Genomic DNA, 15286 nt, shown 5'->3' with positions numbered 1-15286 from the left:
GATATAATAAGCCTGCCAGGGGCTGGCTTCGTCATTCTAAAATTCCTTTAGATCCATCAAAGGCTCTACCTTTGGCAACCACTCAGGATTATCATCGACAAATTTCACAATCTCGATAAACCAATGGACAGCCTCGCGGAAAAAAAATTCGTGCAGGACGCGCATCAGGATCCCAGTGATATCCTGCCATGCGTGAACGCCATATACTGTGGAGGCATATTAGCATGGTTGAATCATATGGAACCCCCTCCTCATTTTGCGTGGGTAAGTACCGTATTCCATAAGGGTTAATAGGCAAATATTTCTTTATGGTTCTTTGAAATACGTCCCAAAAATAAACCCCTTCCTAACAGTGAAGAAATACATGATCTATCATTTCTGGCTGTTTAAAATTAAGCAATGTGCACCCCACGGAAGAAATAAACATTTTTAACACTCTGACTGCTAAAGTTCTAGTGTGCAACTTAAAAAAAAAAAAAAAGTTTTAGCCGCTGCAGGCACTTTCATTCTCTTTACCCTCTTCAGTACATTCCTGCCAGGGCTTCCCCTCTATATGGCCCTATAGATGGGCTCCGGAAGAACAACGTCGCAAAAATCGTTGTACAACTTTTTCTTTTTCACAGTAGATAAATATTACTTTCAAAATCTTGCAGAAAGAAATCGCACACTTTGAACAACTTCTCTAAAGTAACCAAAAATACCTCCCGTTTAACATACGGTTGGCACAACAAAATCTGGCAGTCCACGTTCAAGCCTAATTTGGCAGACAGTGAGCAAAAATAGATCATTAACGTCACGCAGGAACGGGAATCTGCTGACAATCTGCCGTAGAGAAAGATGCCCTAAGCCCACGCCGCCATCCTTGGCACTTCTAAATTCGTGCGGCTCCATCTTTCCCATTTTGTAGCCCCCACAAAAACCGCGAATATCCTGTGCAGCTTGTGCACACTCAATCTTGCACAGTGTAAAACTTGCATCACATACCACAGCCACAAAAGTGACGGGAACAATAGTCTTTAAATGCGTTAATATTCGTTCAGACAATATATCCACAATTTGTCGCCAAGTGGCGTCGCTCAGAGGAATCACGCGCCAGAGCGGCGTCTGCTCGAGAGCTCCTACGGGATATAGTTTGGTAATAAGTGGCCGGCCACTGTAGCGGGTGACTCAGAGGTGCCGCCTCCGCTGCAATTGCTGCGCCGCACATGCGCAGTGACGTCATTGTTCTTCCGATGCGCCGGAGCGAGTGTATATATGTGGCATCGCGCCGGTACCGGAGCATTCAGCCATGGAGACGTTCAGGCGATCAGAGACTGAGCGCCTTAGGCAACGAAATCTTCGTAATTCGTCGGATCCAGAAGTTGCAACCTGGCAAAGGGCAGTAGATCAGAGAAAGCTAGACAAGAGAAAAGCGGAGCGAGCAGCGTAGACACCGGAACAACGAGAATGGCGTTTCCGCAATTCCACTGGAGATGGCCATTGGTCAAACCACAGCCAACTTTGTTTTCTTTCATTAATGCTCGTCATGTTTTGTCAACCTTTCGGACTCTTCAAAGCGCTCAACAAAAACCCACGCTCGCTTCGCATCGCTTGTTACGTGTGTATGGCTTTAGTCGCTAGATGGATCTTTTTTTTTATGAAGCAATAACCACAGCGCACAATATCTTTGCTAAATCCTTCGTTACCGACGCGTACGTCCCTCCGCAGTAACTGCCCATAATATACAAATTGAAATGAACTCTAAAATACTGTAAAAACGTTTAGTGATGTCTTTCGGGAGATATTTATTTCAATTTTAGGTACAGCGCTTTTTCCGACGCGAGATCGACATCGCACTCGGTAATCGTAGTCCCCAGCATCGGACTACATAAAAGCGGACGCATGCATAATAAAAAAAAAATTCTGGGTAATTTTTTTCCACGCCGTTTATAACAAAATTTTTTTAATCGTTCACTTTCGAGAGCAATCGTTACGTTAGGCTGAAAGGAATTTGGGTGCTTAAAGAACAATGTTCTGTGCCTTTAAATCATGATTCAGTACCAGCTTGCCTTAATCACAGATTTAAAAAATTATGGCTTTTTAGTGTGACTATTTGAAGCATGTTGCAATTATCTGCTTACATTAAACAGTATTGCCATATAAAGTAGCAGAGCGGCAATGGTATTTAGGCTATCACCGTACACCTCAGATCACGTCCAGTTCAAAGAAACACGTACTGCAATGTACTGCACTCTGGCTATCGACAATATAAAACTGCATCGCGAGAAGCATTCGGTAGGAGGAGTCTTCGCTTCGAGGCAAATACGCAGGCTATCCAGGACAATCTAAAAATGAACTACAACCGAGAGAAAGTAACCCACAACGAAGTTAGAAAAGGACAATGAACCCGCATAAATTGAAAAAAAAAAAAAAAAATAGTGCATGAAGTCAGCTAACCAGCCAATCGAACAGGAAAAACTAACGACAGTTTGGTCCCCATGTCACTGCGGGAAACCTTAGCATACGGTCTTCACGCTCCGTTATTGAATGTTTGTTCATCACAAAAAGTGTTACTTTCGAGTTATATGAAAGTAAATTTGGAAAAAATTTGTTTCTGTCCCGCAAAAGTGACAACGCAGCAGTGACACTGTCGCTTTCAATTTAAATAGTGGATGTTCCAAAATGCCTCGTCATCAGACTTTCTTCTGGATGACGGCGGACTAGATACACCGGAGTAAGCGCAAGCACAGCACATCCATAAACAACTGGGAAGCTGTGCGCTGCTCTAAAGTTTCCTTTTTATTTTACTATGATCATCAAAATATTTGAATTATTTATGATTATTTAGACGACAAGCGGTGTTTATAAAACATTTAAGTCATAATACCGACAGGCAAATCAGGCAGTCAAGGACTGTCGGTCACACACATAGCACGATGCCTGAAAAACGAAAATGGCTTAGCAATGCTTCAGAACAAATTTCACTTTAAAGCTGCGGTTTACTCGGATTCCGTTAACCCCTTTCATAGCTGGTATTTTTCTACGTAAAATTCGCTTTCTCTATACAGAAGTGAAGCGCGACGTAGTTGTGGGTATTATGGACCATCTCGCACCACAAGCTGCTTTTTCTAGGTTCCCTTTCTGCGGCCCACATTTTATGCACGCTAGATTTGTACACATTAAAACGACAGTGTAGTGCTAAAACATTTGTCTTGGTAGTAAGTGCACCTGTTGTTAACAGAGCATATCAGAAAAACGCGTCACATAAACATTTCTTCCCGATTTCATAAATGGCTTCGTGCCAGAATGGCGTAGTGCCAGGTGAACGTGCTACTATGAAAAGCTTCGAGTAGGTACCGCCTTTCTGTGCTTAGTATGGAAAACTGAGCATCCTTAAAGTATCTCCTAAGCTTGCGCAAGTACTAGCTCTGCTCAGCGTTTCCAAACCCACCGACGACTTTAATTCGATGCAGCCAGCTAAAACATCTTTGTTCCGAGGACGACAAGCAACGCTTAGTAGACACCGACTCGCGTGGGGGAATGCAAACAGCACTTGATTGCGGGAACACTTAAAGAAACGAATAAAACTCGTCCACATCTGTTCCATCATAAAGCGCCAAATTATAAAGTTCCACGCCAGAGTCCGTCTCACAGCTGCTAGGTATCAGCGTATGCAGCCGAGCGCCTCGAAGTCGGTCGTCATTCCATTGTACTCATCGTGGTCCCACCACCGCCGCCGCCTCCTCCCTTGGCAGCCTGCGCATGTGCCATTTGGTCTCGCTGGCTGAGAAAGCCCACGTATGCGAACAGGCTGCACAGGATCTGGCTCTGCAGAGAGATGAGTGTATGCGCTGAACAATCTATATAGAGTACAGACTATTTGAAAATGAGGCGCAGGACTCGCACATGGCATGTCTTACCGAACTGTAGCGTATTACAGCGTGCTACCCGATTTCAAATAGTGAACTCCTGCGGTACATCCTTCAGCACATCAAGTAGGATTACTAAGGTGTTGTATTTAAATTAGACTCGCTCACTGAGCACAAAGCAGCCGAGGATTTCCCGTGATCAGGTGAAAAAAGCAGACGCAGCATATAAAAGATATATCAAAGTGGGCTAATGAAGTGAAAAGGGGAAGAACGATCCCCTTTCATTTTGAAGGTGCATGACTGATGTCTGCAGAAAAAAAAAACTGCTACTCAGAAGCGGATCGATACTTCACTCCTCTACTCGGCAAGCTTCGAAAAAAATTAAATGGGCCACTCAGCCTTTTCTCTTAGACTAAGTAAACTCGCATAGCGGTTCCCGACGTCACACTAAGTGCAGAAATTTGAACTCTACTGAAAATCCTCGCACATCTTCTATCGCATCTCAGTGCTATTCTCATCAGGTAAGTAGGTGAAAACTTTATTGATGAGTCTTAAAGACTGTTAAATCCTTAGCTCGGTCTGGCTCTTTATCCTTGTTGGTGGCCAATAGTCCATGACGTGCGCTGGCCATTCCAGCCCACTTCACCCGGCGCCTTTGTGAGGCCGGTTCGGAATCGGAGCTGAAGACCGCAATCTCCAAACCATCTAGGTCCATCAAGTTCCAGTGAGGTGGTGGCTAGAATTATCCGCGGAGGTATAAAATGCGGTTCGACCGCTGCGTGCGGCGGGATTCTCGGACTGTTGCGTCCCCTGTCGTATCATGTTTGTTGGTGAGTATCTGCTTTTTGTTGCGCAACTGAAACGCCACTTACAGGCCTTGGAGTCCGTGAAGTGCGATCCATTGCATAGGATTCATTTGGCCGTACACGAGGGTGGCTCGTTTAACGAATTATGCTCTCCGCAGCGCTGACAATATTTTACTTGCGCTTAACACAAACGTCACCGTAAAACCATAGCTGCTTAAGAACCGACTTTCTCTTGACGAAAGTAACGAATGTGGACTTAATCTTCCCTAACTCTTTTTTGCCCTAATGATGTACCAACTGCTTTTTTTTTTAAGTCTGAAGATCGTGAACTACCTCTTCAGACGTCTTGTCGTAGATATATAGCGTTGTAGTAATGCCTCAGTTAGCGTTGCTGGTTAGGCGATGCAGGCCTTTACTCGACAAGTCATGTCGCAGACATGAAGAGAATGGAGTTGAACCTAGCGTTCCGTTGTGTTCTCAGATGGGATACTGATGATAGACTTGTTCCAAGAATTCATGCGCATGGCCTGTTATTGACGTACTGCCTCTATGGCGAATTTCACGACGGAGCACACCACAAATGGAATTCAGGCCCCGTTGTGTTTGCCGAGATCTATAGGCCGCCGATCAAGCAGTAGATAATTCTCAGGTCTAGGACTTATAGCTTGGGTAGCAGAGCCTGACGCTGTAGAATTGGTGGTGGAGCTGACTTACATGCTCTAGAATTGATAGTGGAGACTCGCCTTCCTTGGGCTGGGCCGGTGTGGTGGATCCAGCCGGTGGCTTGAGAGGCGAGCTCGTGGTCGCAGGCGTGAGTATGAGTGGTATTCCAGTTTAGAGACTGTGAGGGCCTTTGTATATCTGGGATTCGTGGCGAATTCGTCGGACAAGAGCACTTCTCCAGCGACTGGTATACCTTGCTGCAGCAGGCAGATTCGATGTTGGTTGAAGCCATGTGCGCACTTAGAGGCTATGCCTACCTTAGCCATAGTCGCGGCGAGGTCCAGCTAGAGCCTATTGCGAAGCCCAGTGATGTGTCTGCCATTCTGTGACAATACTCCAAGTTTCCACAACAATTATGGCTGGAAAGTCCTGAAAATGAGTGTAAATGGTGAAGAACTCCTTCATGAACCGTTTGCAGCACCTTCCGTCCTTAACAGTCAAAAACCCTGCGGCCGACGTAAGGCGCATCTGTATGCTCCAGCGGCCACCTGTTCTCTAGATTCATCAGACTGCAGGTTCGAGCAGCCACGCCTTGTGTGTAGCTTGCTTGGGTGGGCGCAGGGTATAGTATATATAGTCTAAAGCGGCCTTGATTCGTATAGCGTGCGTTTCGGTGTAACAGAACTAATAAACGTTCTAAGATGTTTCATAAATGGTGTCCACAGTCCGAATTTGCCAAGTTCTTTTGCTTGATTGGGCGCACATCTTCGATATAGTTACGTGCGATTCCTGGGCAGATGCCGCCATCTGCCATCTCCCTTTCATCTGAACACCCGCCTGTTGGTGTCAGCATTTCTGAGAAAGAATTTAAGGCGTGAAAGGAAATTAAGTCGGTCAGTTAAAGCAAAAGCATGAAAAAGAACTTGAGTGCACGAGCCTGTGTGCGTTAGTGTGTGGCAATAACCGAGTGGCCTAAACCGTCAAGAAATGAAGCATTCCGCTTGCGCTGGCAGTGGCTTTAGTCTCGCACGATACCGTCTTCGACTGGAACTGATCGGATGAAAATGATCGCAGGTTTTCGAATCTGTTAGGCTTCACGTTTGCAGTGAGGTTCGCCACCACTTCTGGATGATATTTGTCTGAATTTGCTGAGAATGCGTGCTAAATTTATAATACGCCTAATATTTTTATCTTCAAGGCAACATCATCTTTGCGGTACACTCACTTCTTCCCGTGACACGAGTACGCTACAGCTTGCCACTGCAGTAAACAACAGCAGTACCGTTGCTTCTGTTGACATTTTTATTACGCTATAGCGTATAAAGCTCATTTGGTCGGAAAGCCGCACCGTCTTCGCCGTTGTAACTCATAACTGAGAAAAATCTGTAGGCAAAAATCTGTACATGATTTATCATGAAACTTTGGACGCAATGTACTTGTTCAGTATAGAAGGGTAGTGCCATGCCATTTCCCTTCCCATTTAGCACTTATCTGCTAGTCAAATTGGAGGGTAGTTTGAGATAGGGATTTCAACACACGACACGTGCACCTCTAATTGTGCGCCACTGTTCATTGCGCCAGAGCGTTTCGGCTGAGAAGTGACATACTGAGACTTCTTTCCTTTTCCCAAGAACCAAATCATATAGAGACGTTAAGCCCTTTGTAAACCTCCGCACCAGTCTCAATGCCAAAAATTCGCGCAATGATGAGCGGTGTTTATATTTTATCAAAACTGTTCCATTTCAGTATACGTACTTTGGAAGTTCTGCTCAGTTCAGTCGTTCAGTCGTATCCGACTCTTCGTGACCCTATGGAACATACCACGCCACGCTTTCCGGTCTCTCACTATCTTCCTAACATCACATAACTTCATCTGCAGCGTCTCGAGGATGCCATCTAACCACCGCATTCACTGCCTACCCCTTCTCCGGTGGCCCTCAACCTTTCCCAACATCAAATCTTTCTCCAGCGGCTCCTCTCTTCTCATCAGACGACCAAAGTAGCTGAGCTTTAACTCTAGAATTTGACCCTCCAATGAGCAGTCGGGATTTATGGTCGATAATATCGACTGATTTGATCTTCTGGCAGTCCAAGGAACTCTGAAGTGTCTCCGCTAGCACCACAATTCAAAAGCGTCAATTCTTCGGCGGTCAGCCCACTTCACAGTCCAACTTTCGCATCCATACACCACAACTGGAAAGACCACAGCACGAGTTAAGCGGATCTTGGTTCTTGGTTCTATCTTGGTACTTTGGAAGTACCCGGGTTCAATCCCGACCGCCGGCGGCTGCGTTTCAATGGAGGCGAAATGGAGAGGCGTCCATGTGCTGTGCGGTGTCAGTGCACAATAAATATCTGGGGTCGAAATTACTCCGTAGCCCTCCACTACGGCTCGTATTTCTTTCTCTCTCTCTTCTTCACTTTAACTACCGATGGAGGCGAAAAGCAAGGCGCCCGTGTGCTGTGCGATGTCAGTGCACGTTAAAGAACCCCAGGTGGTCGAAATTTCCGGAGTCCTCCACTACGGCGTCTCTCATAGCCTGAGTCGCTTTGGGACGTTAAACCCCACAAACCAACCAACCATTTCCTCCCTTCCCCTACGGCACGGTTCAGGTGCCCACAGAACAAGTGTGGCAGATACTGCGCCTTCCTTTATCTGTGAACCAATTATTATTATCACGGGCGGGGTTTAGACGCTTTCACGCCTACTCTTAGGCGCAGCTTAAGCGTCTCCTAACCTTTTCAGGGTTCTATAACTGAATTTAGAAACGGTGTCTGCACCTTTTTGTATTTCCATTCCTGTTATCCATGAATTCGAATACGCCGTTAGCGATGAAAGGTTGCAATAATCATATTGTGGGGTTTGACCCGCGAAGCAGATATATGGTCGATAAGGTGTGCCGCACTATACAGACCCGGATTTGCTTATATTGCCTAGGGTTTAACTTGCTCTAGCATCGCAAAACACACTAAAGTCATTATGCCACAGATATTTTTGTTACCAATGAAATTCGCGATCTTTGGCTCAGTCTTGTCCAAGGATGTTATATCGAACTTCCATATAACCATGTAGGAGCTCCATATAACCTCTTTGTTTTTGTGGTGTATGTGGGACAGGCTGATTATGTTCGTCCTGCTAAATAGTTACTTTGTAGCTTACCTTGATAATCAGCCGCAAGATCACCCAAGCGAAGTGGAGGGCCTGTTTCGCTGTCTGCAGAAATCGAGAATAAAAACCGTGAGCACAGTGCAACCAAAACATCTAAGATATTACGTCGAAATAAGCCGGCTGCAAGAAATTTAGAAACGCAAAGCAGGACATGCTTGAACCGCTGAACTGCTGTCCTTCTTCGTGTTAGGAAGAGCAAGTTCAGAGTGAAGTGTCCCATCAGACCGAAACTATTCTAATGCTATAACAAGTAGTATCTATTCAACGAGTGTAATTATTCGCGCCCATAACAATAGGTCCACGCAACTAAAAGCAGTTTCTTAAACCTGCTGCCTTTTAATTTGTTGTCATGAGCGGTCACTCTGGGCCTCTTAATTGTTACATGGCATGATTATTTTTCATGTATAAAAATGCGCCCAGCTGTTTTTGTATCACTGCCTTTAAGGGTCGGCGTTGGTATGCAGAAACGTGGTGGGCAGAGTTAAGTGCTAGCTTATCGCTAGCAAACCAATGAGAGACAGATCTAAGTGCAAGGTTTGCACTTTTGATCACATTCTCATATGATTCACTAGCACAAATTAAGGCAGTGTCATCGCCATATATGGATGCTGTAAATTAATTTAATGCTTTCGGAAAGTCATTTATGTAAATGGGAACTAGAATAGGCCCAAGAACTGACTTTTGAGGCACACCGGCACCAGCAACTTTGTACTCTGATTTTAGACGGAGCAAATCAACACTCTGTTTTCTATTACATAAATAACTGCGAAACAATTCGAGTGCTATACCGCGAAAGTCATAGCACTCTAATTTTCGAAGCAGGTTGTCGTGGTCCACCGACTCAAAAGCCTTTTTATTGTCTAAAAACGCCCCCAATTCAAATTTGTTATCATTTAGCAGCTGATTTATGAGCATCGAAATTGAGAGGAGAACTGTGCCACTTGATTGATTGCTCCTAAAGCCATGCTGACAGGTGGAGAGTATAGCTTCGCGTTCCACAAAAACTGTTACTCGCGCCGCTAAAAGCTTTTTTCAAATAGAGCATTAATACTGCGGAGGATAGAAATGAGTGATAATTTTCGTGAGTATTATGATCCCCCATATTTAAACATAGTAATACCTTTAGCTACCTTTAAAGAGTCTGGGAATGTAGCTTCATGAGAGAACGTGAGATTTTTTCTAGTGGAACGGCTAAGATATCAATGCATTCCTTTAGTAAAAAAAGAAGAGATTTCGTCTACTCCAGCAAAATGCTTCGCTGGCATGGTCTTAACTGCGTTGATCTCATCAGCGGTTATATCAATATTTTCGAACGATGCCGAACTGTAAAAAACGGCAGCAAGGCTGTCAACCAAAGAGCATGCGTTCGCAATCCGTGAACCTATTTCACAGAAATAAGTACAAAATGCAACAATCCATGAATTCAGCGTTATTTTTAAAACTTCAATGTCAGGCATTACAAAACCAACAACTGGAGGTTAAATAACTGAGTTAATTATTCGTCATGTCAGCTTTGAATTTATAGAACTTCTGGCCATTAATTGAGAGCAGTGTTCTTTTTTGCGCTTTGTTATGGCAGCAATGACTTTATTTCGCGCAACTTTATATTTCATTCTATAGTACTATCTTTTTTTCTTCTGTTTAAGCTTAGTAGGCCAGAAATTCTTTTTTTTATAAGTGATAGAATCGTTTTGGTCATCCACGGAGAGATGGGAGTGCTATAGTACTTCTCGGAATGCGCTTCTGTTGACTGAGAGATCGCATTTCTTGTAGTCCTACTAAGCCCGCCAAGCATTTGTGTCTTCTAGGCCTGATGGCTCTACATTCACCTGCTGCAGACGTTTGTTATAGTATTAAAGTTTGCACGATTTTTAAACACGTCTTGGGGCATTTTTAATTCTACCATTAGAGGGGAAAAAAAGCCAATCAGAAAATGATCCGTTACAGGCTAGTCATATTTACTGCAAAAGCTCACATCCTGGCTGAAGTTAGAGAGTATGGTCAATCAATGATGACGAGGTCAGAGTTATTCTTGTTGTTACTTTTACAACATTATGGTACCCATGGGTTTCCAGTAAAAATAAAGTATTCTGTCGTTTTCTCTTTCATTGCATCAATGTTAAAGAATCCTGCAATGACTGATTCCATGCGAAAGCAAGATAGGGACATAAGCAAGCATTCAAAATGTGGGGTGAATACATGCATTGTTCCTGTTGGTGGCGCGATATATTACCGCTAATAGCATATCTGAAAGCTTCATAACGAGAATGTCAAATTCATTAATAAAGGTATAAGAAAGGTCGGGTATTACGAGACATTGTAAAGATGTCTTGAGAAATAAAGCGACACCACCACCTATTGTGTTACCTGTCCTCAGTACATGGGAAAAGAAGAGTATCCTGGAATGCTGTGAAATTCCACGGGGTACAGCAGTGTCTCAGTTAAAGCAATGAAATCAAACATGAATGAATGTTGTGCCACCAAGGAACAAAGGAAGTCAATATTTTTGTGAATGCTGCGAATATTTCAGTACATAAGGAAGCGGGTTGGGTTGCGCACGGCAAAATTACAAGCCGACTTGATAGTACAAGACCACATCTCATAGATGAGCACAAAGACTTAGGCGATCAAAGCGAGATCGCTTTCCTTTGAAATGTGAATTACAGTCGAACTCATAGGAACTTTCATTTGTATTCTTTTTTCCTTGTACTTGCTTTCCCAAACAGAATCTTGTTTTCCGGGCACATGTAGTCATTAATGTACAGGGTCTCCTCTTCATATCCAAAATCTTCTGGAAACAGGCTGTTCTTCTTGGCAGCGTTGAGCAGCAAGTTACGCGCTCTGCGGGATATGAATTTTAGAACGACGTTAGGCCTTTCTTTGCCTTTGCAGGGAACTCGATTTACCACGTCAATGTCCATGGGATACACAAAAGCATTTAGCTTTTCAGAAATTTTGATTACAGCCCCGACAGTGTTTTCATGCGCTCTCGAAGGAGGCACTTTAATACCCACGTTCCGTGAACGGGAATACTGTTTTAGCTGAATGATTTCATTTTGAGCTGACTGTAAGGCGTTTCGTAATTCATTGTTTTCTTTTTTGCAGTGCTTGGTGCTCCAGCTACATGCTACCTATTGTCTGCTTGAACTCAAAATAAAAGTTCGCTAATTTCACGTATCTCATTCCTGAGCTCTGTCTGGAAGGAATAAAGTTTGTTTCCTAGCTCCTCCAATATCTTTGCTACTTCTGTTTTCGTGGTAGGTGATTTCTCATTCATGGCGGCCGCTCAAAAACACCTGTCCGGCAGCCCAGGCAAACTATGAAATCACAAAACAAGTGCACGTTCCTGCACAGAATGAAGCAGCTCATTCAGTGATTGCACAGCTATGGTAGCTGTATACCAGGGCTGCACGCAGTGTGCTGTTCGCGCTGCTCCAGCTATTCGCGCTTGCCAGTGAACAACTTCTATGGAGGCTGTTGGAATGGCAGGCGTACAAAGGGAAGATGCACCCGCTGGGAGAGGGTAGTATCAGCAACAGCAAGAGCGAAGGCCTCTGACGGGGTCACTTATCAGATATGGAGAGACGACAACGCCAAGTTAGCATTGTCAACCGTGGCGTTGGGGTGACCAGGTGCACAGTGCCAACGCGTAGGCGACAGGGGGTTACGAAAGGATGCGTTGGAAGGGTCGGATGTTTGGTTGTTTGTTGTACTTTCTTTCTGTAAGAAGGAATCTGTGTACAAGTTAAGGATGTGGGGCAGAGACACAGATTTGGCAGCCTAATATGGTCGCTCGGGTCATTGCTATTTGTTTGTTCTGACTTTTGTTGCTCTTTGCTTTCATATGTGTCTCAGGAGAGAGTTGTTAGTTCTACGAAAGTCAGCAGGAGTATGGTAAGCAGCAAGCAACCAATCGTAAGAACACTTGCTGCATGCAATTTACAAGGATTAAAATGTGGGCTGTGCCCTGAGGCATTAAAGCTGTGCCCCAGGGCCCAGTAGAGTGTTCTGTCCTATGACTTAACTCGCCATCTTCGACTAGGCCGAGCTAGACAGATCCAAATATTACTGAACCTCGCTGTGCATATTGTAAAGTTTTTGCATAAACTTATGTAAATCTTTTTTTTTTATCTCCAAGTGTCGCTATCCGTATTTCGTTACTCGTCGTCGCTCCTCCTCACCGTCTCGGAGTCTATTTTTGTGCGCTTAACGTGACTACTTAAAAGCTTCAATCTCCACACATTTTTAATTTCGAAATATATCTCCCAATATAAACCCAGAGATATCTGCACGTTCTTGCAAATCGTTCATGAAGTAGCAGCAAAAGCGACTACACTATATTATGACGGTACATCCTGAAGCTTAGCCTCCCTCTGATGTTCGTGCATGCAATTTGGCAGGGAGATGTAGTGGGTACCCAAGCAGTCACCGTTTTATTTTTCAGCTCTTGGGGACTGTCCTTGCAACAGACATTTGTTTATCGAGCCACTTGCGTAGCAGAACACAGCCGTATGTCAAAACGCTCCTCGCGTATATTCAAATGCAACCCCAGAGAGCGTTTCACATAACTAAGATTCTTCTTGTCAGGGCCCCGAATAGGGAGGGAGGGAGAATTAGACGGAGACACGATTAAGAACGCATTTTAATCCCTAAACTCCAGCAGCAGTCCACAGAAGCCTCAAAGCTATAAACCCACGAATAACAAAACACATTTCCACTGCTCCCGCTGGTCGCCCACACGACGTACTTCGAAGAAAATCTCGAACGGGTAACTCTACTATGACCGAAAGGTATTTATTTTGGCACGATTCACAATTACTTACTGAAGGTTCCGGTTCCCGTATTCCAATTGACGTTTCTTCGGTCTGCAGAAAGCAGAGAGTAAAAAGGCAGGCACCAACATGATTAATCCCTGTCCAGACGAAATGAAGTCGTGAAATGTGAACGCTACTTTGATAGCTTACCCTTTTGCCCGTAGGCTGCAATAGATAAAAGAGAGCTAAGTGTTAGCGTCGCCAGCACTGCTTTCAGTATTCATCCTGCCGAGATTGGAAGTAACATGTAGTACATGTTGCATACCGGTTAATCATGGCCGACCTTGGTAGCTATCATGTGCATGTCTTTATTATGAGTTACGAAGGAAGCCGACAGCTACAGATGCCAACAAAGCATATCGGAATGTTTTTTGCTTTTTTTATCTATGTGAAAGAGCAGTGTAATCAATTGATTATAAAGTAAAAGGAAAAAACAACCAGACGCTGCCGGTGGGATTCGAACTCTTGACCTTCGTATCATGCGTTCAGTGTTTCATCCACTGAGCTACGGCGACGACTAATCAATCATTTACTTTTTTAGGTATTTCTTAGGTATTAGCTGTGGATCCCTTCATGTCTCATAGCGAGTACCCTTTTTTTCCTACATCTGTTTGCTATCTAGCATGACGAAGTCAAGGAATCTTATATATTTGATATCATAGCGTAAAAAGGTTATCGGACAACTCCATCTTCCCCGTTATATCACGTTTCGCGTGATGTTCGCCGAAACGCACGATGCTCCACGGCCGCCGCTATGGACGAGGTGACGCTAACGACTACACTCAAGGATATTGTTACACGCAGCGTAAACAGCAAAGAAAATAGAAGAATGAACAGCCGACGCCGTTGCTCGGTGGTAGAGCACCAGACGCGAAATTCGGAGGTTGTGGGTTCGGAACTGAATGGTACGATATAGCTGATTTTTCTTCTATTTTCTAATGAACTGTCTCCCGGCCACATTGTCATTTCACGTTGATTTAAAAAAAAAAGGCATTCTTTGTGTTTGCTTGGTGTCAGTTCCTGTTGGCTCCCTTTGCATTCATAGTGGGCAAGGAATTGCTCCCGAAATTCGCATCCTCAAAATGCATGGCTGTTCAACATTTTCGCTGGTTCGGCATCTCCATAAACATTTGGAGTCAATGGTACACTTTCCTTCTTATCAACGTTCGGTGTGTACAGTACAGCATGAGACTTGATTCTGACTCGGTAAAGTGAGTGAAAGTTGCAGCTGATGACACCAAGGAACGGGCGAAACTCTAAAGGCTTTTCTCAAGTTTCTGCCATCTATGTTACACACGGATTTGCAATCCCACCGAGAGACAGACTGAGAGCTTGAGCTCACATTGCCGACGCCAACTCTAGGGACTTCAGAGCTGCCATATTTTAGTAAACAAATTAATATCCAAGAATGTCTTGGTGAGCTTTTTTGTGTTTAATAATACTTAATACTTAAGAATTGACGCGTTTGAATTGTCGTGCTGGCGAAGACTCTTGAGAGTTCCTTGGACTGCCAGAAGATCAAATCAGTCGATACTGTCGAACATAAACCCTGACTGCTCATTGGAGGGTCAAATTCTAAAGTTAAAGCTCAGCTACGTTGGTCATCTGATGAGAAGAGAGGAGTCGCTGGAGAAAGCTTTGATGTTGGGAAAGGTTGAGGGTCACCGGAGAAGGGGTAGGCAGTGAACACGGTGGTTAGATGGCATCCTCGAGGCGCTGCAGATGAAGTTATGTGATGTTAGGAAGATAGTGAGAGATCGGAAAGCGTGGCGTGATGTGGTCCATAGGGTCGCGTAGAGTCGGGAAACAACTGAACGACTGAACTGAACTGAATACTTAATACATTTTTTTCGTTTTTCAGTACACGTGACTGTGATCTCTGTATTTTTCTTGCAATAATAAAACAGCCTAACGTATGCGCACATCACAATCAAATGTACAGTTGGGGCTCTTTCGTGAATAACGATAATTGTTTACCGTAAATTC

At 44.2% G+C, this 15286-nt stretch overlaps 1 long non-coding RNA gene across 1 annotated transcript; it reads right to left on the bottom strand.

Annotated features, from left to right (window-relative positions):
• Positions 1-2706: 2706 nt before the first annotated feature.
• LOC146209435 (uncharacterized) lies at positions 2707-13568 on the bottom strand. The gene is made up of 4 exons (XR_014706513.1): positions 13451-13568; positions 13310-13351; positions 8478-8531; positions 2707-3807 (listed from the first exon to the last, which is right to left on the bottom strand). It is a non-coding gene; the product is annotated as an uncharacterized LOC146209435 (long non-coding RNA).
• Between the last annotated feature and the right edge of the window lie 1718 nt (positions 13569-15286).

Source organism: Amblyomma maculatum, chromosome 1 (assembly GCF_055883805.1).
Source record: "Amblyomma maculatum isolate TAMU_Amacu chromosome 1, ASM5588380v1, whole genome shotgun sequence".
Classification (NCBI taxonomy): Eukaryota; Metazoa; Arthropoda; class Arachnida; order Ixodida; family Ixodidae; genus Amblyomma; species Amblyomma maculatum.
Note: the sequence above shows the minus strand (reverse complement) of the source record. Positions and strands in the feature narration are given on the sequence as shown.